The 24,790-nt window shown below is 41.2% G+C and overlaps 1 long non-coding RNA gene across 1 annotated transcript in view; it reads left to right on the top strand.

The window, feature by feature from the left end:
* Window positions 1-1,030: 1,030 nt before the first annotated feature.
* LOC309845206 overlaps window positions 1,031-24,790 on the top strand; it is a 95,446-nt gene continuing 71,686 nt past the window's right edge. Inside the window, exons 1-2 of the long non-coding RNA XR_014301098.1 lie at window positions 1,031-1,100; window positions 22,561-22,657. This is a non-coding gene — a long non-coding RNA (uncharacterized lncRNA). The remainder of the gene's footprint in view (window positions 1,101-22,560; window positions 22,658-24,790) is intronic.

The raw sequence follows: 24,790 nt of genomic DNA on the forward strand, positions 1-24,790 counted from the left end.
TCTTTTTTCAAGATTTTTATTTATTTATTTGACAGACAGAGATCACAAGTAGGCAGAGAGGCAGGCAGAGAGAGACAGACGGGGGAGGGGGGGCGGGGGCGGGGAAGCAGGCTCCCCGCTGAGCAGAGAGCACAATACGGGGCTCGATCCCAGGACCCCGAGTTCATGACCTGAGCTGAAGGCAGAGGCTTTAACCCATTGAGCCACCCAGGTGCCCCGTGTACAGATTTTCTTAACTTTATAAGAAACTGCCATACTGTCTTCAAAATGTGTGATTTTTGCATTCCCACCAGCAAGGTAGGAGAGCGAGTTCCATATCCTTGACAACAGTGTGGATCATGTCTCAATTTCTTTACTTCTGTCAATGCGGACAAGCACAAGTTTGTGGACCACACTTTAAGCGGGACTGCTCCTAGCCCTACACAGGAATATGTATGTCCATGATCCCAAATGCAGTTTGAAAAACAGAGAGGCACTGGTTATCCCTGACCAGAATAACAGGATCCATGCAAAGCTCCCCCAGGTCAAGAAAATGAAAATGATGCAAGTCTTGTCCTACAGGGTCTTATGGATTCTTTTAATGCCAACCCTGGGGTATACTTTTTTTTTTTCTTTTGAGAAACACTTTAAATTTTCTTTCTTTTCTAAGTAATGGAGAAGAAACATACCTATTTTTTTTACAATAAATCCTAATCTAGCTTCAGCATGTCTTGTGGTCTTGGCAGCAAGGCCATTAGCATCATTTCTGGCCTCTTTACCAGGGTTTTGATTGACCTTGGAGGAGCCAGATTATTATGTGTGGATGAACAGTCAGACTCCGGAACAGAGGCAGGGATACAGGTGCTAAATGGGGGTGGATGGAGTCACAGGCAGGCAACTTGAGCCAGAGCGGGGGCGGGGGGGGGGTGGCGAAAAAAAAAATCAAGTTGAGCCCTAATGAGGAGCTATGGAGGATAGAACATTGCCTGAGGGAGGAACTAAAGCAACTTTTCTAACTCAGGTTAAGTTTCTTAACATTTGGTGGGAGGAAGAAGGAAATACACCATTGGTCTGAAATGCCAGGAGCCTGCTGGCTGTTTTGTTTCCTACCCCTTTAAAAGGTAAATTTGAGTCACCATACAGACGTGGGGGTGGGGTGGGGCATGGGGGGGTGGGGGGGTGCTCAGGTGGCACACAGTTGTATGTGTAGGTTTAAATCTGGACCCAACAACCCCAAAGGCAGGTTGATTCAGCTGTTTATTTGTGACTGAAGAGAGTATTAGAGTAAAATATTCAGAAATGGATTAAACATACTTATCTCTAATGACTTATAGAGAGGGTGGGTTAGCCCCCAGTGGGGCTGTTTTGCTAAATAGTGCAGAAGGAATTCCACTGAAAGATTAATTCGCGAAGGAAGATGTACTACTCTCAGAATAAAAGTAGCCATAAAGTATGGAGATCCTGCTGAGACAAAGCTGCGGCTGTTGCTCACAGGTTATTTTTGGCGACGTGTTTTGGAACGAGGTACAATTACTGAAGACACAGAAAGAATTAGAACTGCATTAAAACAGAGCACACATTTTTTTTTTCCTCACAAAAAGTTTAGGGAGAGTTTATGGTGAAGAGTTTTTGGGTAAGAGAAGGTTGTTGGAAATGAAACATATCATTTTGATTTGAAACTTCTCTATTTTCCTCTTTGCTGTAATCCATTACAATTGCTGCAGGGATTATAATGGATTTATCTTTTAAGTAAAAATGCCAGATTAAAAAAAAAAATCCAAGCTTACAGATAGTGAGGCAAAAGCGCTGTAAGATGCTTTACATATTTTATATACATTACAAATTTATGCCATCATCCATGGGTTGCTAAGTCTGAAGTCTTCCTTAAGGGGTTGATTCCAGTGAAATGAATAATTTAAGTAGGGAAATAATTACTAGACCTTGGGTTAAGAAGGCTGCGAGCCAGCAAGATCCCCGATTTATCGCCACCTCTCTCTCAGTATGCACACTTTCTAAAACGATTTGTGAAGTCAGTTGTAAATTATAACTGCCTCCGGGGATTAAACCCATCGGTCAGTTCTCTGACTCGCTCCAGAGAAGTTTCCTTAACTAAGTGTTTAAGAGGCTCCTGATCAGGATGCTTAAGGAAGTTTTCAGGCATCCCACGGCTCCAGAGATAATGGGGACTTCACGGGTGAGAGCTGGCAATGACCTCCTCAGCACCGAGACAGCTCTGCGAGGCAGTGAAGAAGACCCTCTTACACCAGACCAACCCCCCCCTCTCTCTACTTGCACGGCAGGACTGCAATTTCAGCAATGCACCTGGAAGAGGAGGAGTGGGAGCTGTGGTTCACTGCAGTTGGTGGGGAGGGGAGTAGGGGGTTGGAAAACAGGCGAGAAACCAGGGAAGGTGAGTGAAGTGGTAGTCACTGGAGATTTTAATTCCTGTGTACTACTTTTAGCAAGCAATGAACTACAAACTGCCTCAAATTATTCTGGAAGAACGAAACTTCTAACTTGTTCAACAATTAAGTAGCAGATCTTAGTGGATGTCATATTTAGTATCTCAATAGTTGGTTAGCCATTTGGGAAAAGGAATAACTTAGATCCTCATGTCATACCTCAAAATAAATTCCAGATGAACTGAAGAATTAGATGTAAATGATTAAGTTATAAAGTAAAGAATTCAGTAACAGATCAACTGAGTTTGGAATGGGGAAGGACTTTTCAGCTACAAAAAAATCAATGGAAAAATATTTAAAAAGTAAAATTTGTAATAGATTTGACCACATAAAATACATATTACTCTCTATGCATATCTGACAACAAACAAAATAAAAATATAAAATTGAGTGAATATTTACAAAATTATTTTAGAGGTGAGCTCATTGTTCTCATGAAGAACCCCTCCCCCTAAATTAAATTAAAATGAACAAAGGACATGAAAAGGTAATTCATATATTTAACATTTTATGAAAATAGCAAGTAATATACTAATATGCCCAGTCTCCGTAGGAACTAACCAAACCTAATGAAAACAAGATTGTTTCTTTTTAATTATTAAATGGCAAAGAGTTGTTAAAAAGACAAGACAAACCTAACTTGATAAAGACTCTCTAATCATTGGATAGAGCAGTTTGGGGTATTTTTCAAATTTTACTTTGCTTCAGTAAATTTTCCTCTGTATACTAATGAACTAGTCAGAGAATAAGGATTTATATATCAATGTATTTATTTATATATGTATTTATACATATTTATTTATATATGAATTTATATATTCAATGTATTTATAAAATGTATTTATTCATTAATTTAACAAAAGTTTGAAATGGGGGGTTGAAAAGCTCCCATGCCCCTTCATGTAGAGATCTTACCTAAATTATAGTATAGCCAGAAAAATACTATCATTTAGCTATTTATTTTTTAACATAATTATTGATTTATAATTTTCCAAAATGTAGTAGTTGAAGCTATAATTAGCAACATGAGGAATATTCATAGAGAACAATGAGCTTTTTGAGGTGTGACAAATACTTTATTGCAAAATGAAAACAGTTTATTTTTTCTGATTATAAAGATAAAATAAAAAATTAAAATAATTTTTTAAAAATTAAAATTTATTAATTTTTAAAAAGATTTTATTTATTTATTTGACAGAGATCACAAGTAGGCAGAGAGGCAGGCGGAAGAGAGGGGGAAGCAGGGTCCCCACTGAGCAGAGAGCCCGACGTGGGGCTCAATCCCAGGACCCCGAGATCATGATCTGAGCTGAAGGCAGAAGCTTTCACTCACTAAGCCACCCAGGCACCCCTGAATTTATTTTTTTTATCATTCAAGATATTTATAGACATCTTTCCAAGTCAAAATTATACAACCCAATCATCTTTTGTAATGATTGCACAGTATTCTATTATGTATTTGTCCCATAATGTAGTTAACTATTTTTCCATTGAAGGATATATTATATATTTAGTTAGTTAGTTAGTTTCTTTCTTTCTTTCTCCTTTCTTTTTTTTTTTATTAATATATAATGTATTAGTTGCCCCAAGGTACAGGTCTGTGAATCATTGGGTTTACACATTTCACAATACTCACCATAGCACACATACCCTTCCCAATGTCCATCACCCACCCACCTTATCCCTCCCCCCATCCCCAGCAACTCTCAGTTTGTTTCCTGAGATTAAGAGTCTCTTACGGTTTGTCTCCCTTCCCAGTCCCATCTTGTTTCATTTTTCCCTCCCTTCCCCCAACAACCCTCCACCCTGCTTCTCAAATTCCTCATAAGGAGAGAGATCATATGATAATTGTCTTTCTGTGATTGACTTATTTTATTTCACTCAGCAAAATACCTTCTAGTTCCAAGATTTTGGGGTTTTTGATGGCTGCGCAATATTTCATTATATATATATATATATATATATATATATATATATATATATATATATATCACATCTTCTTTATCCATTCATCTGTTGATGAACATCTAGATTCTTTCCACAGTTTGGCTATGCATAGCAGCAATGCTATGTTTATAGCATTTGGGTGCATGTGCCATTTCGGTTCACTACATTTGTATCTTTAGGGTAAATATCCAGTAGTGCAATCGCTGGATCATAGGGTAGCTCCATTTTCAACTTTTTGAGGAACCTCCATACTGTTTTCCAGAGTGGAGGCACCAGCTAGTATTTCCACCAACAGTGTAGGAGGGTTCCGCTTTCTCCACACCCTTGCCAACATCTGCTGTTTCCTGACTGATTAATTTTAGCCATTCTGACTGGTGTGAGGTGGTATCTCACTGTGGTTTCAATTTGTATTTCCCTGATGCCGAGTGATGTTGAGCATTTTTTGTGTATCTGTTGGCCATTTGGATGTCTTCTTTGCAGAAATATCTATTCATGTCCTCTGCCCATTTCTTGATTGGATTATTTGTTCTTTGGGTGTTGAGTTTGATAGTTCTTTATCAATTTTGAATACTAGCTATTTATCTGATATGTCATTTGCAAATATCATCTCCTATTCTGTTGGTTGTCTTTTGGTTTTGTTCAATGTTTCCTTTGCTGTGCAAAAGCTTTTGATCTAGATGAAGTCCCAGTAGTTCATTTTTGCCATTGCTTTCCTTGCCTTTGGTGATGTTTCTAGAAAGAAGTTGCTGTGGCTGAGGTCAAAGAGGTTGCTGCCAGTGTTCTCCTCTAGGATTTTGATGGATCCCTCACACTGAGGTCCTTCATCCATGTAGAGTCTATTTTTGTGTGTGGTGTAAGGAAATGGTCCCACTTCATTCTTCTGCATGTGACTGTCCAATTTTCCCAACACCATTTGTTGAATAGATTGTCTTTTTTCCACTGGACATTCTTTCCTGCTTTGTTGAAGATTAGTTGACTATGGAGTTGAGCATCCATTTCTGGGCTCTCTATTTTATTCCATTGATCTTTGTGTCTGTTTTTGTGCCAGTACCATACTGTCTTGATGATTACAGCTTTGTTGTAGAGCTTGGAGTCTGGAATTGTGAAGCCACCAGCTTTGGTTTTCCTTTTCAACATTCCTCTGGCTATTTGGGGTCTTTTCTGATTCCATATAAATTTTAGGACTATTTGTTCCATTTCTTTGAAAAAGTTGATGGTATTTTGATAGAGATTGCATTAAACCTGTAGATTGGTCTAGGTAGCATAGACATTTTCACAATATTTGTTCATCTAATCCATGAGCATGGAACATTTTTCCATTCCTTTGTGCCTTCCTCAATTGCTTTCATGAGTATAGTTTTCTGAGTACAGACTCTTTGCTTCTTTGGTTAGATTTATTCCTAGGTATCTTATTGTTTTGAATGCAATTGTAAATGGGATCAACTCCTTCATTTCTCTTTCTTCAGCCTTGTTGTTGGTGTATAGAAATGCAACTGATTTCTGTGGATTGATTTTTCTATCCTCACACCTTACTGAATTCATGTATGAGTTCTAGCAGTTTTGGAGTGGAGTCTTTTAGGTTTTCCACATAAAGTGTCATATCATTTGCAAAGAGTGAGTGAGTGACTTCTTTGCTGATTCGAATGGCTTTTATTTCTTTTTGTTGTCTGATGGCTGAGGCTAGGACTTCTAGTACTATGCTGAATAGCAGGGGTGGTAATGGACATCCCTGCCGTGTTCCTGACATTAGCAGAAAAGCTCTCAGTTTTTCCCCATTGAGAATGATATTCACTGTGGGTTTTTCATAGATGGATTTGATGACATTGAGGTATGTACCCTCTATGCATACACTGTGAAGAGTTTTGATCAAGAAAGGATGTTGTACTTTGTCAAATGCTTTCTCAGCATCTATGAGAGTATCATATGGTTCTTGTTTTTTCTTTTATTAATGTATTGTATCACATTGATTTGCAGATGTTGAACCAACCTTGCAGCCCAGCAATAAATCCCACTTGGTCGTAGTGAATAATTCTTTTAATGTACTGTTGGATCCTCTTGGCTAGTATTGTGGTGAGAATGTTTGTATCCATGTTCATCAGGGATATTTTATTGTAATTCTTTTTGATGGGGTCTTTGTCTGGTTTTGGGATCAAGGTAATGCTGGCCTCATAAAATAAGATTGGAAGTTTTCCTTCCATTTCTTTCTTTTTTTTTTTTTTGAAACATTTTCAAGAGAATAGGTATTAATTCTACTTTAAATGTTTGGTAGCATTCCCCTGGGAAGCCATCTGGCCCTGGGCTCTTGTTTGTTGGAAGATTTTTGATGACTGCTTCAATCTCCTTACCGGTTATGGGCCTATTCAGGTTTTCTATTTATTCCTGGTTCAGTTTTGGTAGTTTATATGTCTCTAGGAATGCATCCATTTCTTCCAGGTTGTCAAATGTGCTGGCATGTAGTTGCTTGTAAATGTTCTTATAAGTGTTTGTATTTCTTTGGTGTTGGTTGTGATCTCTCCTTTTTCATTCATGATTTTATTAATTTAGGTCCTTTTTCTTCTCTTTTTGATAAGTCCAATATACCTTCTACCCCTCTTTCTCTTTCTACGTCTTCTGGGATCCCAATTATTCAAATATTGTTTCATCTTATGGTACCACTTATCTCTTGTATTCTCCCCTCGTGGTACAGTAGTTTATCTCTCTTTTTCTCAGCTTCTTTTATTCTTCATCGTTTGGTCTTCTATATCACTAATTCTGTCTTCTGCCTCATTTATCCTAGCAGTAAGAGCCTCCATTTTTGATTGGTCCTCATTAATAGCTTTTAAAATTTCAACTTGGTTAGATTTTCATTCCTTTATTTTTCCAGAAAATGATTCACTCATATCTTCTATGCTTTTTTCAAGCTCAGCTATCATTTTTATGACTGTCATTCTGAACTCTAGTTCTGACATCTTACTAATGTCTGTATTGATTAGGTCCCTAGCTATCGTTACTCCCTCTTGTTTTTTTTTGAAGTGCGTTTTTTTGCCTTATCATTTTATTAGATAACACTAGATGAATGAGAGAACAAAATACTAAAAGGATAGCAATGACCTCAGAAAAATACACACTAACCGAGTTGGAAGAGACCTGAAATTGGGCCTGGGGGGTGAAGAAAGGAGGAAAAAAATTTTATATATATGGCTGATGAATAGAACAGAGCCACACAATTGATTTTGGGAGTACTTTGGACTGTTAGAAGAAACTGCCTCACAAAATTTTAATGAAAAAAAAAAAACTCATATATATACACAAAAAAACCTCATATATATACAAAAAATAAGGGTAAACACAATGAAGGGATGGAATATGACTGTAAAGATGCAAATTTAAAAGGATTCTAAAAAAGGAATTGATAAGAAGTTGGTTGAAAAAAGGAAACAAACAAACAAAAAAGGTGGGGGAAGAATGTGATCAGGTTGGAGACTAGAACAAAGCATGCACTAGATTTAGGGTGTATTTTGATCCGTTAGAAGACACTGTATCCCAAAATCTTAAATAGAGAAACCTATACATATACAAAAAATAATGTTATATGCAATGAAGGGATAGAATATGAGTATAACAATGAAAATTTAAAAAGATTTTTAAAAAGGTATTGATAAGGTAGTTTAACAAGGTTAAAATAGGAAAGAGGAAAAAAATTTAAAAATTGAATAAGAAAAAATAAAATTAAAAAAATTTAACTTTGAAAGACTAAAGAATCATGGGGAAAAAGCCATGATTTCTGTGTGTTGCCTTCCCCTAGCTCTGAAGTGCTGCAGTTCTCACTGATCAGTGAACTTGGTCTTGGCTTGATGTTCTTGCTGATCTTCTGGGGGAGGGGTCTGTTGCCATGATTCTCAAATATCTTTGCTGGGGCCGGAACTGCACCACCCTTGCTAGGGGCCAGGCTAAGTAATCTGCTCGGGTTCACTCTCGGGAGGTTTTGTTCCCTGAACGTTTTCTGTAGAGCTCTGGAGGACGGGAAACAAAGATGGCAACCTCCCAATTTCCAGCCAGTTGGAGCGGAGAGCTCAGGCCCCCACTCCTCAGTGCGCCCTCAGAGAAAAGCAGTCAGTCCCTTCCATCTCCCTGGTCTCTGGTCACGCTCTGTGCTCACCCCGCCTGTGAGTGTGCATTTCTATCTCTGGTGCATGGCCCTGTGTGGAGTGTCCAAACCCAGCAGATTCCTGCAGTGCATTCCCGCACCTCTCCTCCTGAAGGAGGAAGTTGAGTCTCCCCAGATCTGCCACTTGTGGGGTCCCTATTCAAAGAACTGTGGTCTGACTGTACCTCGGATCATGGTTTAAGGTTATTCTGAGCTGAGCGCCCACTTCTCGGCTCGCCTCTGTAGCCAGCTTCCCCACTCTGATATGTGGGGGCTCTGCCACACTCAGACACTCCCAGTCTTTTTGTGACCCCACAGGTCCTGAGACCACACTGTCTCTAGAGGGCTCCAGCCCCTCCTTAGCCTCTGGAGTGATGTCCCTCAGTGGAGCCAACTTCTAAAAGTTCTGATTTTGTGTGCCGCTGCTCCACAATGTGTTGGGAGCCAGCCCCTCCTGCCGTGGTCTGTCTTCCCATATGTTGGCTCGGATTCATTTCTCCACACATCCTGCCTTCCAGAGTGGGGTCGCTTTTCTGTTTCTAGAATTGCTGCTCTTCTTCTCTTCAATCTCCTGTTGAGTTTCTAGGTGTTCAGAATGGTTTGATAACTATCTAGCTGAACTCCTGGGACCCAACAATACCCAGGTCTCCTACTCCTCTGCCATCTTGCCACTCCCCCTTTTCCACTGATGGATACATATATTTTAAAGATTTATTTGTTTGAGAAGGAGAGAAAGAGAGCAAGCATGCACATGAAGGGGGACAGGCAGAGTGTGAGGGAGAGAATCTCAAACAGAATTCCCACTGAACAAGGGCTCCATGCAGGGCTCCATCTTGTGTCCCTGAGCCAAAATCAAAAGTTGACATGCAACTGACTGAGCTACTGAGGTCCCCTTTTGAGGGATATTTTTTATCAACTAGACAGAGCCAGACAAACACAGCTGTGAGTTTGTTTTTAGGGGAGATCCTCTGTCCTCATGGGTGTCTTTTTTCTTACAGTACAAAGATGAGGACACCTTGCATATAGGTAATAAGCTCTCGGAACACAGGCACAAAGCCCTCTGGGTGACACCCAACTCGGCTGGGAGTTGTCTGACATCACCAACCATAAGCTTTCAGCAACCTTGAAGAAACAGGTTTCAAGCTGCTAGAGGAAAGGGAGCCCTTGTTACTTCCAGAAGCTGAATTGCCTGGTCCCAGTGAGCCCACTCTGGGCAACCTGAGCTCAGGGTCACTGACCAGAGAATCCTGCCTGTCCCTTCCCATAGGGACATTGTCCTGAAGATTCTGAGGAAGGTGTCACCTCTAATAAAGATGTATTTCTGGAGAAATTAAAAACCACTGAAGGGTCACTCCTGAGGCTGGAGGGCTGAACTTGCCTTTTTTCTTTCTTTCTGGTCTGGAATTCAGTTGCAAGGAACTCCATCAGGCTTGACTCAGCCTAATTTGCAAATTACTTCCTGCAAAATTCCACATTGCATGTTGGAAGCTTACCTTTAACTCTTACTTTCCCATTGCATTTCTGCTATTCAATCCCAGCTCTTCCCAGCTCCTGCCTAGGATGCCTAACTAGGGAGTGTGGGGCATAAGGCAGAAATGCACAAAGGAAAGCACAGGGACATTAAAACAATTTCTTTTGTATGGCATCCACACAAAATTCCACTTCCTTCCAATAATAAATTTGTAAGATATTTTTCAGTAATTGCTATTGTTATAAAGCACTTAAGTGACAGTTGGATTATCTAAAACTAACCTCAAATACAACTTCTAAGTTCACTCTGCTTACAAAATATGATGGCGTGCCTGAGTGGCTCAGTCAGTTAAGTGTCTGCCTTCAGCTTGGGTCATGAGCTCAGGGTCCTGGGATGGAGCCCCACATCGGGATCCTTGCTTAGTGGGGAGCCTGCTTCTCCCTCTGCCTGCCACTCCTCCCTTCATGCTCTCTCTCTCCCTCCAATAAATAAATGAAATCTTTGGAAAAAAAATAATGGCTTCCCAAGGCCTACAATGTAAAGGACTGATCTCTTATCGGGCATGGTAAAGAGACTATAATCTGACCCAACTTCCTCCCTCTCCTCATTCTCCACCATCCCTTATTGCATTTCCCTCCCTTGGTTCATATTTTATCACTTTGTGATTCAGCTGAAGTTTCTGCCTTTGTCTAGAGTAAGGGCTTGTCCACCCTGACCACTCATGAACATCACATGGAGAACACTGAAAAAAAATTTACTTATTTATATTTCAAATTTTTAATTGATCTTAGATTTATGGAAGAGTTATGGAGATAGGACATGAAGTTCTTATATGCCCTTCACTAGCTCCCCCAGTGTTAACATCTTATGTTACTACAGTACATTTATCAAAACTAAAAAGTCAACATAGACTCATTAGTAACTCAATGCAGACTTCATTTGGATTTTGCCCGTTTTCTACTAATGGCCTTTGTCTGTTCAAAGATTCAAACTAGGAAATCACATCGTATTTATGCAACACGTCTCCCTGGTCTCCTCCAATCTGCAAAAACTTCTGTCTTTGCTTTTTTTGGAGCCTGACACTTGGAAAGAGCACTAGCCAGGTATTTTGTAGAAAGTTCCTCTGGCTTGTTTGATATTTTCTCATCATTCAACTGGGGTTGTGGACTTAGGGAAGACTAACACAGAGGTTGTGTGTCCTTCTTGTTGCTTCATATCAGGGGACATGTGATAGCAATATGACTTATTTCTGGTGATGTTAACCTTGATCGCCCAGTCAAGGTGATGCCGCCAGCTTCCTCCACTGTATAGTCACTGTTTTTCTCTCTCTGTACATATTAGTCAAAGAGTCACTAAGTCCAGCCTCCATTCACAGGAAGGGAATTAAGCCTCAGTCCATAGAGGGAAAAATACATGAAAAATGTGAACATAAATTAAAACCACCACAATAAGAAATATTTTGAGGGATTACTTTGAGGATATGCAAATCCTCAAAGTTTTCCCCACTGATTTCAACATCTATCTGTGGGTCTTACCCCTAGCAATTGTTACTCTGGTGTTCTCCAAGTGATTTTCTGTATTTCTCATTTCTTTTGTATTTATTAACTGGACTTTTTTATGCAAGGAAGATTTTCCCTTTCTCCCTCCTTATTTAATTATTCACTCGTATTTATCCATATATTGGGGCATAAACTAGTACTATCTTTATTTTGTTGCTCAAATTATTCCAGCTGTGGCCTCTGGGGGCGCCTTCAGGCTGGTCCCTTTGTTCTTTGGACATACTCCCCTCACTCTCCACACCCACTTTTTTTTTTTTTTTTTTTTTTTATACAACACTTTCTTATTCTGGTGCTACAAATATGCTCCGGGTTTATCTTGTATTTTCCCCACTTCAGGATTTAGAATTCATCATTTCTCTGGGGAGCCTGTTTCCTTTTATTGGAGAATGGCGTTTAGAACCTAAGGTTCTTTGTTAGGTGTGTTCATTATTACTGGGGTGTCCTGGCTTCTAGGCCCTCTCAATGGACAGATCTAGAAAATGGATGCATAATAACCTAAGAATACACACGTACCTATATTTCTGTGTGTTTCTATCTAAATATAGGAAAATAAACACAAATTCACACTAATATCTTCAACTCTAATCCAGCACCACAAGCTTCATTTTACCCTTCCCTAGGGAACTTTTTTTTTTTCATTTTCTTAAACATTTTTATTGACACATAAAATGGATATGAAAAGTGTACAAATCTTACAAATCTCAATGAATTTTCAAGAAGTGAACACACTAATGTAACTGTGGGGAACATTTTTAAATGTCCTTGTCTGGGCCCCAACCCAAGCCAATTAAATCAGAAACCCTAGAGATCCTGCCGCCAGTGGGTTTTTTGTTTTTGTTCTTGTTTTTGTTTTTTAAACTCTCCAGGTAATTTTAATGTTCAAAGAGGATTGGCAACTATTGACCTATTGACCCTAACTATTGAAAGTGGTCTTTCTCAGTGTATCCTGATTAGGATTAGGGTCTATTCAATGACCTAGTGCCTCTATTCAGCCTTCCCTCATCCCCAAGCCATTATCTCCTTCCCCCAACCCCTGCTTATGTCATTGCTTTGTTCTAGTATGTGGTCTTAGACCTTCCCTTATTGACTGTACTTACCTCTTTAGATGTTGGTCTTAGTCACCAGTCAGTGAGCCCCCCAATAGAAGGGAAGTCTCATTATATGAGACCAAGAGAAAAAATATTGGTGTCACCAGCCCTATGGTAGCCCATGCACAGGTCAACTTCACTCCTGGACCTTTCTCAGAGACCAAACGGAGTTAGGGAGAAGGGCTGGAGTATCTAGTGATTCTGCTGGGGAGGGACTGGAATGGGAAGAAGCTCAAAATCAGGGATATGATTATAAGAGTAAGTCACACCCTCTGAATTATCTGCCCAGTCCTGTATGACCTGGGAAGCTGGGTTTACAGAAGTAAGAAGTATGCACAGGTGTGAAAATCGAGAAGAGCATAGAGAAATATGAAGAATCATTATATTAAGGAGAAAGAGCTCAATGTATATTCTTGTAGTGGTAAGGTTATACAACTCTTTTGATGAGAAATACTATTTTTTTGGGGGGGGGGTAAAAGTTTCAACATCTAATCCCAGTGAAAGAAATGTGTAATGAAACTATCAGAAGTGAATCAACAACATCCTATTGTATCTCTAGGAGTCCAGGAAGGAGGGACTAGTGGGCAGACAAAGGAATAACTTTAAAATGAGTGATTGATGTATTCAAGTTATTAGTTTAAAAGGGATCAGTTATCAAAGGAAACATAATTGAATAGAAAATGAGGATAATGAAAGAGTTCACCATGAATACGGTTCAAGATCTTGCATATTTAGGAAAATGAGTGGTGTTACTCCAACTGCTTCTGAGGCCATGGTTGCCAGAACCAAATCAGAATCGAAACGGGGAAGGAAGTGCGTCCATTGTACATTTCTAAAAACAGAACAACGTATTACGGATGACACTTGAATTAGTTTGTTATTGGTGATACTGGCAGCAGAGTTTTAATCGAAATTGACACAGACACTTCCCTCACAGCCCAGGCTTTCAGCACAGGAGTTACTAGATAAATATTTATGGACTGACTGGCAAGGAATTTCTCTCAAGATTAGGGAAACTTGTAATGGTAGTTGAGTGGGGTAGGAGGTTGTCTTGAGGATTCCTCCCATGTACTTTCTCCTCTTTCAGTCTTGTTCTCTTTACCTGATTCCTAGTGCCTGCATTGACCCAGTGGAAAACCATTTGACTTCATAAGAAAAGGGAGTTTTTGAAAATTTAAAGAGATCTTTAGGAGAAAGGCAACATTTAACCTGAAGGAAGGAACAGTCAGCAGGAGGTCATCAAGCATGGGTAGAAGGTTAGCAGGAGATGTTTCTTGGGGAGGGGTCTTCCCTGTAATCATGCCATGTTATATATGCCCACCACCCCCCATTGCCAACTTAGTTCTTGAAGTGGAGTCCAAGAAAAGTTCAAAGTGGCATGCACTGACATGGGGATATATTCAGGAGCAATTGAGACACACATACATTACAGGACGTCTCGCTTGAATTGTTGATAGAAATCTCCCACTGGAAATGCAGGATTTCTTCAGAACTTATGTTTGTAACTAAACCTTTGTGCTTATAAGCCATCCCCTGGATAGATATATTTGAAAGAATAATATAAAAAAAGACAAAAAGCAAGGACCTTTTCAGGAATCTCCTATTTTTTTGCATGTTTAATGAGTGTTCTTTTGTGGGAATTTAGTAGCACACCGAGGTTAGGGGCTGTATGGGGTTTATCTCAGATTTCCTCATCTTTCACACGGTACCTGGTACAGAACAAACTGTAGTTGAATGAATTTTTAATATTTAGGATCCTAGAAGCAGGTTTTAAGTGAGGACTGAGTTAGATATCCTTTTTTTTTCACATATCAGGGAACTGAGACCCAGAAAGAATAACTCGCTTGCTTGAAACTATTGGAAAATCAATGACAGCACTAAGAGCTAAATGCATAATTTCTACTCCTGGTCATTCACTCATAGGAAGTGATTAGGCTGATTTTCCTTTCCGACAGGCTTGGGTCACACCCCGGGCCAACTTTTCTGTTATGCACAGTGCCCACAGCTCACAACACTTTTAGGGGCCTACCAAAAAGTTTTAATCTCCTTTAGGATCTAAAGAAAATCTATGAACTAAAATTTAAAATTTGAATTAAATTTAAATTTAATATTAATTTAAAATTTTAAATACAATTTAAATAAAAGAAATTTTAAAATCTGAAGAAAAAAGTTACATTGACATGGTAATAAAATATCATCTTTAAGAACTTTTTTTTTAAAAAAAAGATTTTATTCATTTGTCAGAGAGAGAGAGAGCATAAGCAGGGGAGTGGCAGGCAGAGGGAGAAATGGGCTCCCCACTGAGCAGAGAGCCTGATATGGGACTTCATCTCGGGACCCATGAGCTCATCTCATGACCTTCGGCATCATGAACTGAGCCGAAGGCAGATGCCTACCTGACTGAGCCACCCAGGCATCCCATCTTTAACAACTTTTCAATGGAGGAGGAAGCCCACGAGAGTCATAACATGGCTCTGATGGCAGCTCCCTCCTACCTCGGAGACTGATCCTAAGGCCCACTAATGTTTAGAGGGACCAGCCAAGAAGATGGAAATAACACACCTTAATTCATAGTGCTCTCAATTCATAAGTCTTAAGGGATAAATGAACACATGGAAAGTACTTAGAAAAAACACCTAGGAAGTGCTTAGTAAATGATAGCCTTATTTATTTATTTATTTATCAACCAGATCACTTAAAGATATGATTGAGACATAAAAGTAGTATTTAATTACTTGTTTCATTAATTATACAAATATATATAAGTGACCACTGTGTGCTAATCATTGATCTGGGTACTTAGGAAATGGCAGTGACAAAATGGACAAAATTCTTTGTCGTCTAGTGAGATGAGGGCAGGAGGGACAATCGAAAAAATAAATAAGTTAAATATATAGTCTGTCAGATGGAGATGAGACCCACAACTGAAAATAAAGTGCCAGGGGCAGGGATAAGGTGGAACCATCTTAAATATTATGTTCTGGGAGGCATAACTGATGTAGTGACATTTGAAGGTGAGGGAGAAGAGCAAATGGGGAAACAGAATTTCTGGCAGAGGGAACAGCAAGTGCAAAGGCTCTGTGGTGGAATCCTGCTTGGCATGCCCAAGGAGCCAGCATGAGTGCATGAGTGCACGGGAGGAACCACAGGCTAGGAGGTCAGTGTGGAGGCACTGCAGATCATGTGGGACATTATAATTCATTTTCAAGACTTCAGCTTTGGTTTCCAGTGGAAAAGGAGTCAGTGGAGGCTGCATTGACCTCCATCCTCTAACATTTTATGAGTTTTTGCCAGATGTCAAACTGTCCCATGAGCATACTCTGAAAGCAGAACACTAGTTATATTCAACGTCTCTAAAAGCCAGAGAGTAGGATTTGGAATGACTTGGCCTTAGGAATTTGAAAATGCATTCATTTCCCCTATTCCATGAACGTTTATTGGTCACAGGACGTAAATGTGTATCAACACTGATACACATTAACAACACCAAGACTAAATGTTTAGTATTTACATAAGAGTTACAGTTCCGTGTCCTGGTTTAATGTTAATTTAAAGAAGTCCAGCCCACACAGGAATTCCAGTGGCCTCATTTTACAGATGAGGAAATGTTAGGCGCCTTCCCCAAGGTCAGATCCTGCAGAAAGTGGTGCTAGTATTTTCTTTGCTATCAAGGGGTCTACAGAGCATGGGATACCTGCTGTTTTCACTTTGTCCCTCCATCAGCACCAGATACAGTGCTGGGTAAAATAATACTGTTCAACTACAAAAGTGCAGGCAGATTCTCATGATGTTCTTCTGTTAAAAAAAAAAAAATGGTGAATAGGCCAGCCTCTCCTTCTTCCCTTTGCCTGTATCAAATGCAGGAAGTGGTCTCTGTAGAAATTCAATGCCATTGTCCCTGGCACAGGGACCCATTCAGCTGCATGGGTTGGTGCAACTCAAGGAGCATCCCAGGCCATCGGCAGCATCACGGAGAAGCTGGTCAGTCTGGGACAGGGGATTTAATTCACTGGCTTCATTTGTTAAATCTTGAAAATGACAAGATTCGAATAAATGATCTCAGATCTCTTTCAGTTTGGGAACCTCATGATTCTGATGGGATAGTGGCTGGAGATTTTGTGCACACAGGAGACACAGATGAAGGAAAATGTGCCCCTTCAATTTTTGCTTCATTTTCAAGGTGGCTAAAGCTGGTACTAGAAATGCAAGTAGCCAGTGTCTTCTGACCCTTCCAAAAATCTCTTTTTCTCTTTCTAATTAACCTCTCTCCTTTTTAATGTCCTGTTTTCTCTGATTCGCAGTCAACTTGGGGTTTCTATAAACTTCTCAAAGGCTGGGGTCAAACTTTCTTTTAAATTGTTGGGGGAGGGCATGGGAAGCAAAAAGAAGAAGAAAAGCTCTTGTTTCCGCGCACAGCTGCACGGAGCAGCACCTGTCCCAATCTGGACAAAGCAAATTGAAAAGGGGAAAGGAGTTCTCACCGCCTGGGAGAAAACAGAAACGGCAAATCACAGAGGCTTCCCTTTGGCCAACCTCACCATTGTGTTTCCCCCTCTTTGCGGTCCTCCCAAGGGCTGGACACCCGACACTCACGCGGAGGTTCTCATGACATTGACAGTGTTGTGGGAAGCCACGTCCACTCCCCGGGGGGTTTTCTACTGCGTTCCCACAGACTGTCCATCCTGCATGCAGACAGAGTAAGGGAACAGCGGGTGCCAGGTGACATGCCTGTCTCAGAGACCCCCAAGTGGCCAGGCCTGGCCAGCCAGACTGTGAAACTAGAGACAGCCCAGCCTTGCACACAGAGACTTTAAGCCTCTGGCCTCATTACTATGCAACTAGGGCGCCGCCCTGCCCTCTCCTCAGGAGACTGATGGTCAAGTAAGGCTGGAAGAATGGATGTCATGGGCCTTGGCTCTCTTCTTGTTTCTCCGTTCCCCTTTGTCTTTCTCAGCTCTCTCTCTCTCCCCAGTATTTCCCATCCTCTTCTGTTAACTACTTTCCTCTCCTCTCCTCTTTCCTTCCTTCCTAACTACTCAGGTGGGAGACACCTCTCCATTCCCCTCTCCATTCCCCCCGTCTCCCACCTGTTTCTGTTATTCCTCTTCTCTCTCTCTCTTTCTCTCTCTCTCTCTCTCTCGCTGCCACTTCTGCATGTGGAGGCAAAAGTTGCTCAAGGACTTCCCGACCAGCTGGTGACATACCAGGTGTTCAGGTAGATGCACCTGTCTCCGTGCGTCCTCAACGTAAACAAGCAGTGGTCATTGCCTAGAGGATGAGGGGAAGTGGAGGGCATTTTCTTTCTGTTCATTCCCGCAAACACTTTTTTTTTCAGACTTCGATGAGTTGGTTGGATTGTTGTCTTTGGATTCCCTCTCTCACTTTGTGATACTTTAGTGAGAAATTGGAGTGCTTTGTTTCAAATATCATAATTAATCTGAAATGAGGCACTGCAGGATCATTAATAAATCAGGACTGAATTTCACAGGACCCACTAACCTCCGTTTCATTATATGCCAAAAGTCCTCTCAGAGACTCTTCTCATCACTCGGGTAGGAGTCCTGGAAAACTTGGAGCCCCAAAGAAGTTCATCTACAAGGGCTTTTCACACAACCAACAGTGAATCTCCATTCCAAACAAACAAACAAACAAACAAACAAAAAACAAAACCAAGGTGCTCTGCTCTTGATGATAACAAGAGAAGTCTTCCCCCCAAGAGTGGGAGAAGGGACAATCATAAATATATACCGAGAACCTTGCAGGGCTGGTATGTGTGATGCCAGTGGAGACAAAGAAGGCCCTTGAGCAACCATGATGGCACCTTTCAACTCTGTGTCAAAGGTGACACAAAAAAGTGTTGCTTTGCAACTCAGGCCAGTCCCCTGGACCAGTGAATGTCAGGGTTAGTTCAACGACCACTGTGACCTTGGACTCCACCAACACATCTGGAGGAAGGTCTTCTGAGGCTACCTTCAGTTCTGTTTCTGTGGATTTCCATGAGAGTATTCTGCTGTTTAAATGTAATAAACTTCAATGATATTACATCAAAAACAGCTCCCAATTTGATTTTGGTCAGTTATTTTGTAGGAAATGTGGACATTTAATGGAACTTAGTAGTCTCAACATGATGCTGGAGGTGGTGCATTCTTTTTATTCTTGATGAAAAAATGAACTCAACACAATTGTGGGAACTGAAGTATAAATACACTTCCCATATGAAAACTGAAGAATTAGGGGAGGCATAGTCTTAATAGTAACAGAAGTGGATCTTATAAATTCTATCAGTCTTGACTATGGAAACAGAAAGCCACCTCTCTAAAATGTGTGTTACTGTTCGACTTTATGAAATTTTCCTCTTCCAAACTAAAGATATACTAAATCAAAACTCTAACCTAAACTCTAAACTAAGAAAAACCAATAAAACAACCCTGCCCCCAACAACTAAACTAGAAAGTCCACTCAAAATCATGATAAAGTCAATGTCACTGATACTAAATTCTTATGTCTGAATCCTGTAAACCACATCTGTGTGGATTTGTGGTTTCCTTGGGGTGTGTTATGGAAAGGGTATTGGCTTTGGTATGGGACAGGTGAGGATTAGGGTCCCAGTCCCAGTTGGTGCTTAATCCCTTGGAGCCTCATTCAGAGAGATTATACCACCTCCAACACAAAGTTGTGAGGATTAAACAAGACAATGACAAACATTATCTTGCCCAGCACCGTATGGGCTGCACAGCAAGTGAGCATTACCTTAATCTTCTCGACCCCCTTCTGCCCTTGATACTGGGGAGAAACTTGGGCAGTAGATCGATCATACTCCAGCAAACCAGCAGGTGGCACTCATTTAGAGACTCCCGCAGCAGCCACTTGAAAGCCCCTGGGAATTCACCAGCATCACAATTCCTCAATGTTTACTTGACCCTGGGAGAAGGAAAGGGGAAGTGAGTTAATATTTGACTAAAAAGGGGAGGGCTTTATTTTTGTCTCTTATGTTGAAGCCAAGAGATCTGTCCTTTCCTCTGTAAACCAAGAAGATTTAAGGGCTGCGTCCATGCAGCAGGTGAATGTCCCTGGCTGCCCAGTTTCTGAATGCCAGAGATACATAAAACTGGGCAGAGGCTGGCACCACACCCATTTACCTTCTGTCTGTCAAAGGTGTCTTCTCCCTGACTTGCAAAAGTAGGATAAGGGGGAACATAGCTCAGGGCTACTGAGAAGTTTGGAGTATGGGTGAAGTTATCCATCACTGAGGTTTTCCACTCTGACATTCAGGGAGAAGCTGTTCATGGGACAGTAGCACTTTTTAGGCTCTGGTTAATTCTTCAAGATAGGGAACTGTTTGTCACTGGGAGGTGTCAGGCGCACATTAAATACTGACCTGTCCAGATGCCAGGGATGGGTGGGGTAGGGGTCCTGCACTGAGCAAGAGGGTCTCCCAGATGACCCTTAGAGTCCTTTCTGATGTTGCCTTGTACAGGACTAGCTGTAGCCAGCTGCCTAGACTTCCTTACCCACATCCCTCCCACTTTGTCTGAATCTGGGGCTGCAGGAAGGCATAGGGAAGGAGGCAGCAACCATTTAAGGCAAGATGTAAACATTCCTGCTTCTGACCTCCACATTGGCAAATTTCACCTCCTCTGTGTTGGAGTGGGAGAGGGGAGGAGGGCTTGGCATTTACTGCTTGGTCCACAGAGGGGGAAAAACTAAAGGGGAGCCAAACTGGCAACTTGCCACTTAGAGAATGTGAATGTAACTAAATATTTGCAATTGACTCAGTCTAAGAGCATGAAGTACCTATTCTCCTGAGGTTGGGGGGAAACATGCCTCACTGTTTCAGTGCATGAATAATCAAAATGCTTCTTTCCTTCCCTGTTATCCTCACCATTATCCTGATGTTATTATTTTAGTGCATGCTAATTTTTGCGAAAGACTGCTTAGTTGTCAATAACACATTTTCTAAAGTATTTGTTAAGGAGCTTGAAGACAAACTATCTGGGTTTGAGTATTAGCCTAGTGGCCTGGGTAACGGACTTTGATAATCTCCACAAACCTCAGTTCCTCCATCTGTTGGATGGGCCAAGTTATTTTCATGCTTCACAGAGCACCTGTAAGAAGTAGATGAGATAAAAGACTCAGTCCGGGGTGCGCCTGGGTGGCCCAGTGGGTTAAGCCTCTGCCTTCTGCTCAGGTCATGATCTCAGGGTCCTGGGATCCAGCCCTGAATTGGGAATCTCTGCTCAGCAGGGAGTCTTCTTCCCCCCTACCCGCCTGCCTCTCTGCCTACTTGTGATCTCTCTCTCTCTCTCTGTCAAATTAAAAAAAAAAAAAAAAAAAAAGAATTGCTATGGTGCTGAGTTAGTTGGAGGCTAAAGGGCACCCAAGAAGTGAAGAAAGAGCTGCTATCTCATAGCAAGAGTAAGCAGCAAAACCCAGGCATGTAAATCTGCTTTGCAACCACCATATGCTTGTCTACCACAATATCTGAGTCAGTTGTAACTAATAACAAACAGCAAACTTATTCAGACTACCAGCTTAATAATCTTTAGAGAAAAATGAACAAATTTTAAGTCCATTTTTGCATTAGTTCCAACAATAAAATGCAGTCTTATATTAACCGTTTTCAAACAATGTTTGTGCATTGACTTGGAAAGTGAGTTCTTGGTTTTCATCTTCTGGTCCAACCAAAGATAGCTTTCAGAAAATACTTGCTGGTGGCCAACCTCCAAATGGTTTTCTGTTATTCAGACTTACTAATAAAGATATTTCCCATGTTGTCTAGATAAGTAGGACCCATTTTACTTTTAATGTGCAGAAATTTTTTCACTATTAAAATGTTTCACTGGACTCCCATGTCACATGTATGGTTTTTGGCTTCCCAGTGACTGTGTTTCCTTTCACACAAGCATTTCTTCCCCAGTTTTGGCATGTGTGCTTAGAGGAGGTGATGAGACTTAGCAAAGTCAGGCTAAAATCCCATTCCTCTGGTCGAAATGACTGGCCAAATCAGCTCTTCATAGCATGGAGGCAGTAGGGGGCCTTTGTGGGACATCATGACAAAGATTCCTACTGCCTTCCATGGGACTAGGTGTTGAGAGATGACACCCTGAAGCTCTGAATCCCCTCTCGGCCTTACAAAGGAGCCACTGTGTAGAAGCTGAGGCAAGACACAAAGAAAGTCTGGTTCCTGGTGGCATCATTGGCGCCATCTCTGTCCCTAGACTTTTCACTTAAGTGGGACAATAACTTTTTCCTGTGTTAATCCAATTGGAGTTAGAGTTCCTACTGCTCACCACCAAGAAATCAATGCTTACCACATGGCATTATTGTGTAAATGAATGGGATAATCCAGGGGGAATCATTTAGTAGAACAGTGTCTGGCATTGGGCCACACAGTGTGTCTATCTGTTTCCACCAGCAGCGGCAGCCCCAAGGGTCACTAACATGGTGTACTGGAAAGCTCAAGGCATGTGTCATGAACAGTTTGATGGTTTGGGAAGGGCAGAGAAACATGGAGAAGAGGAAGAGAAAGAAATGAGAATTTCAGGTAGTGGGAGTAAAGATAGGAATGTATAATGCATATTTGATGCACACCAAAAAGACCAGCCAATGGGATGGGCACTCATGGTGGGGAAAATGGAGATCAGTCATCCTGGCCGGGGTCTGGATGATGTCAGGTCTTAAGCTAAAGAGCTTGGGCTTTGTCCTGTAAGGTATAGAGAGGTAGTAACCACCTGATTTGACTTGACAAATCAGCATGAATCTGACAAATCCCTACTTGTAGTCAAGATGGAGCATGGAGGCCATTTCCAACCGAGAGAGCAAAGGACTCTGCCAAAGCAGGGCCAAGGGGTGGAAAGAAGGGCAGCAGAGGGCGTGGGTGTTCAGCATCATGTACTCAGCTCTTCTGTTCTTGACCTCTTCCTTGCAGGGGATGAAATACCAGCTTCCAAGCACCAGATGCCTATTAGTCTTTGTCGCTGAGCAAGAAGAATAGAGAGTCCATGGCATTCACTTTGGCCTGCCAGGTGATTATCAGTTTTCTGTTTCTGCTCCCTCACCACACCCTCTGAGTCACCCTGTGTGCTATAGGTGTGTGCTTCTTTATTGAGTTTTATAAGACATTTCTTTTTATCCTGCACATGTCTCATTTTAAATAGTGGACTCAATTTATATGGCTTTCGTTGACTTCTTCTGAGACTGGAAAGTAGTCCTGGTAGAACGTTGTTCCCTAAATGCAAAGAAGAATGAGCCGATGAGCTGTTAACATGACACACAGATTTTATGGAAATGTCAAAGGTAGAAAAGAGCAAGGGGTTACTTTTCACAACTATTCACATGGGACCGTGGGATAAACCCCCCGTGAGAGCCAAGGGGCCTGAATTCTAGTCTTGGTTGTTTCACTAACAATCTTGTGGCCTTGAACCTGAGGCCTTTCTCTCCCTAAGTTTTCTCACCCATAAAATGAGATGGTTTTACCCTGGGGAGCTCCCAGCCATATAATGCTCAGCATCTGTGTTGACGGCCAACAAATGGGTGCAGTTCTGTAATAGGATAAGGGAGAGCAAAAGACTTTGCTCTGTGTATAATCCAACCCGTTGTCGCCTGGTTCCTTCTCTTGGTCTGCTGCAAAGTAGTATGAACAGGACAAACTACCTTACTCTTAGGAAGGGTGACATGTCACTCTCTTATTGGACCTGTAGACAAAATGGAGCCCCCATTACAGAATTTTGCCATAACTAAGTAGGAGTACAGTTTAAGGAGCCTTCTTAGTACCCTGGAAGGGAGCCATGAGGTGTCACGGTTAGAACAGCTCAAATTTCCACTCCACACGCACCAGGCAGGCTGGCCAACCCTGGAAAGACCCTTAACTTGCTTGAGCCTTTGTTTCTTTATGTGTAACTGCAGATAATAATGCAAACTAATACAAACCTGTTGGATATATCTTGAGGATTAAGTGATATAATGTGTTTAACACATGCCATGGACCTAGCAAGGGCTCAGTAATTGGTAGCTATGAGAATAGTGGTAAAAACTCCTCAGTTCCCACATTATTTTTTGCAGCCTTAGTTCCTCAGCTGTGGAGCTAGATCAAAATGCTTACAGCTCCCATAACCTCCACTCAAAATAACTAATCAGGAACTTAACTGATCCATGCAACACACTGTATTGGGCCCTTGGTGTGTAGCTGGGCCTGACATTTTCTGTAATACCTAACTTGGCACGTACAAAAGATATTTATGTCAACTTCTCTTTTTCTCACGCAGTTTGTTTTCTTCATATATTCTGTTCCCATACTTCATATCATAGGCTATTTCAATTATCACCAAAATTTATCTCTCTCACTTAATGGCAGTTTCTTTTTCCATGAAGAAAAACAAATAAGAAGGTCATTTCAACCAGAAATGCTGGGTGTCCATTAGTGAATAGCAGACATCAAAGTCACAGGGATGGGAGCGCTGGACAATCCCCCAGTGCATTCAGTAGCTGTGTTAGTGCTCCCACACACCAGCCTAGCAGCAGACAATTCCCATTTGTGCCTCAGTCAAATGATAGTTTTCTATGTGTCGTGTGTCATTGGGGTCAGCTGAAGAAAGACTGAAACTACCAATATTTAGTCTGTGACTGCTAGGTCCATGGATGCCAATGCACATGGAAGCTGCTAGGGCTAGGGGTTGGGGTTGAGGTACAGGACAGATACAAAAAGTCAGATGAGGGGATGATCAGTTGACTTTCAAAACAAAGGAAGAGAGCTGTGGATTTAAAATCCCTAGAAATCCTTGACACCACCTTGCTCCATTACTCTTTAAAACTTAGGAAATGACCATCCTGAAGTATCTACTTAAGTTCTTTCATTTGTCCCATCCTTCAACTAAAGAAATTTGGTACCCAGACCAAAAGGAAAAAAAAAAAAAAAAGAACGAACAAATGAGCTTAGAAAATGACCCCAAACCAAGCATACTAGTCTCACTATTGCCAGAATGACAGAAATATACACTAACTACAAGGCTCTTAGAGCTCTGCTCTTTGGGAAAGTACACAAGCAAACTTAAAATGAAGCAGGAAGTTTCTTTGGGTAGTGTCCCATCTCTTTGCCCTCCAACTCAAGGAAAACAATCTTAATCAAGAAGAAACTCAGGCAGCCATCTCTCTATTGCACA

This window comes from Mustela nivalis (assembly GCF_964662115.1).
Source record: "Mustela nivalis genome assembly, chromosome: 12".
In the NCBI taxonomy this organism is placed as follows: Eukaryota; Metazoa; Chordata; class Mammalia; order Carnivora; family Mustelidae; genus Mustela; species Mustela nivalis.